This window comes from Atractosteus spatula, chromosome 11, assembly GCF_055471065.1.
Source record: "Atractosteus spatula isolate fAtrSpa1 chromosome 11, fAtrSpa1.hap1, whole genome shotgun sequence".
Lineage (NCBI taxonomy): Eukaryota > Metazoa > Chordata > Actinopteri > Semionotiformes > Lepisosteidae > Atractosteus > Atractosteus spatula.
The window spans coordinates 15,309,110-15,312,098 of NC_142716.1; the positions used below are offsets into that span (position 1 = coordinate 15,309,110).

The 2,989-nt window shown below is 33.9% G+C and overlaps 1 long non-coding RNA gene across 1 annotated transcript; it reads right to left on the minus strand.

Annotated features, from left to right (window-relative positions):
• Window positions 1–351: 351 nt before the first annotated feature.
• On the minus strand, window positions 352–2,579 carry LOC148823610 (uncharacterized). Its single transcript, XR_016093747.1, has 2 exons — window positions 2,466–2,579; window positions 352–1,981 (listed from the first exon to the last, which is right to left on the minus strand). It is a non-coding gene; the product is annotated as an uncharacterized LOC148823610 (long non-coding RNA).
• Between the last annotated feature and the right edge of the window lie 410 nt (window positions 2,580–2,989).

Below are 2,989 nucleotides of genomic sequence, written 5' to 3' on the forward strand. Positions count from 1 at the left end.
CTGACAAAACATGGCACTAGCATGGGCGTTTTCTTACTCTTGGAAAACTATGTTGTCCAAGATGTTTTTTACAAATTAAATGTAAACACAGACTGTTATTTTATCATGGTATGTCTTATAACTCATGGTGGCCCATAATTATCCATATAATTAATTTTAAATGATAGCAGCCCACGATGATCACAGTGCAGATCTGCAAGAGCAGCCATGTATGTCAAATGCTCACTCTTGCTCTATTTCCAAATGTGTAGGTGTTACTCCCTCCTAGACTACCTCTTCAATGCAGAGTTAGAAAGTGCAATTGAACACTCACTAAAAGTAGACTAAGGAAAAACAATGAAACATAAAATGTTTTATTTGCATTTTAAATAGCTGCATATTTTTATTGATGTAGAAAACGTTCATTTAGTATTAAAAATTGAAATTGCACAACAGCAGCAATCCTTTAGACATTCTTTTAGTAAAAACTAATTGACAAGGGACATGGCTGTGTTTTCTTACTTAGAATGTTAATACTTTACATGTAACAGAATAATTTCCATAATTTCTTAATGGTGAACTGAGTATTTACCATTTTAGAAAATAAAAGTGCAAAAATGTTAGCATATAACCACCTGCATGACAATTCAAGTAGGTACTGTAGCTGACTGCAAAGGAACAAGTAAAGGTTAATTCATGCTGAAAAGAGAAGAAAAGAAACATAATGTTTCAGCTGTGGAGCCCGAAGACATTCTTTTGAATGTCACACCTGAAGAAGGCTCCACAGCTGAAACGTGTTTCTTTTCTTCTCTATTCAGCATAGAATAAACCTTTACTTGTTCACCTGCATAACAACGTAGGCTATATCTGATAATACTACAGTGAAACCATTATAGTGCATGATACAGAACAACATCTCCTGTTTTCATGACACATTCAGTTCGTCTCATTAGAACAATGTCAAAATCTATTAACTCTAGCAGAGCCCACAGTGCTTTTCAAAGTTCTAAATTATTGCACAACTTAACAAATCATTGTTAAATCTAAAATACTTTAACAGGGGTAGGTTTAAAACTCTAAATCAAACATTTGGAAGCTTTTGATAGACTGCAAAAAGAAAGGTTGGTCATGTCTGTCTCATATGGCAAGCATTTTATGTTTTATATTTTGTTTGTAGTTTAAAATGCTTAAATTGGGGGCAAAGGCATATTTAATTTAATTACATAAGCTAGTCATAAGCTCCCACTGCAAATAAAAGGAATTATTTGAGATACTGACTTGATTGATGCTCACTCTATTCCTTTCTGTTGAATTGTTTTGCACTTAATTTTTGGATAATTTTAATATCAGGATAATTTATTTTATTTACACAATAGCATTATGTCCTTCAGAAGAAACAGGAGAGTATTGTTATTAATAACAATAAAGTGCAATGTACACTATAATTCTTTTTTCAGTTTCGTACTCTGTGTATTTTGTACAAACTCTCTGAAATAAATATTCTTGAGAAATACTGTAAACGTCAGTTCCCTGGGTGTCTTAATCAAGTCAGCTTATCGTTCCCTGTAACTGACCTTGTAAACCTTATTTCTGAATCTGTGCATTTTCTAATAAGAAAGATAAAGATTTTGGACCCTGAGTTTATGTTATGGCTGACACAAATAGATACACATAAAATTGGTTTAAAAAACATATATGATAAGATATCATTTTATGATATCAAGTTATAATCAAAATCATTTTCTGCAGGGGCTGTGTAAGGAGTGTTAAGTGGACAGTAGTTGAAATCCTTCAATAATTTTGGAAAACAGGCTCAGTCATCAGGATTTTCTGGAAAGCAGCATAAAACGTAGCACCGAATTAAAATATATACAACTGAAGTACAGAAATAAAAAAATAAATATAATCTAGTGTGTTGTTCACAGATCAAACCAAGGACGAACAGAGCTCTGGAATTGTACTGGCTCAGTCTCTTGAATGGGAGTTGAAAGATCCTCAGTTTCTATAAAAAGGAAGAGATTAACAACATAAGATTCTCTTTTTTTTACACAGCAATAGATTTTCTATATCAACAGCTGTTGAACGCGTAGTTAAAACACAGAGTTAAGTCATATCTAGAATTCACACAGTGGCGACTGAGTGCCTCTTACAGGGGACTGTAAGGATGTTATTTTGTATTAACCCGGCACAGGGCCTGTTTCTAGCAGCTAGTGGACTTTATTAGGAAACAAGAACTAACGTATCAGGACCTGTAAAAATGTTTCAGTGCTCAGCTGAAGAATCCAGCTGTCGCCAGGGAAGCATGTGGTAACAAAACTTCTAGATTTACCATGTATGTTAATAATATCGTATCATAGAAAAGCCTATCAGCCCAGAAGAAAAATAATGAAGCTTCATTGCAAGATTGCTTGAGACTTCAGAAATCAAAGACTGAGAATACCATAGATCCCTGAATCAGAACATGAAACACAGTGATGTGTCATTACCAGCTCTTTCAGTCTGGTTTCTGGATGTGAAGAAACGACATTTAAGCTTCTCGTAGATCCCAGAGAAACAGGACATACATCTTGCGCGAGTTCCAGCGCTTGATTGCAGCCGCTCTGTTAAAGAAAACTCTTTGGTTAAAGACTACACTGTGTAGAAATTATATATATATAAATGAAAACACCAGTGAAAATTTTACTTGAAAAATCACCACAGTATATACAATAATACACAACCATGATTTAATTTACTCTGCATAAACCATCTTATATAAAGACACTGCAGCAGCACAGTAAATAGCTGGCTACTATAATAACCTGTAGGAGCATTTTCTTAACACCTCTAGAGGGAAAACAGCTTTCATTTTTTTATTACTTAAATGCGTTGTTTTTTTAATATCGTGTCATTTCTCAAAACGCAACAATCGAAACAGGATGACATAAAATGAGAAAGTTCTCTATTTTTTAAGGACATTCTATAGATTGCTTTAAACATAACTTCTCTCCATTCCAGCTGCGTTTAGGTT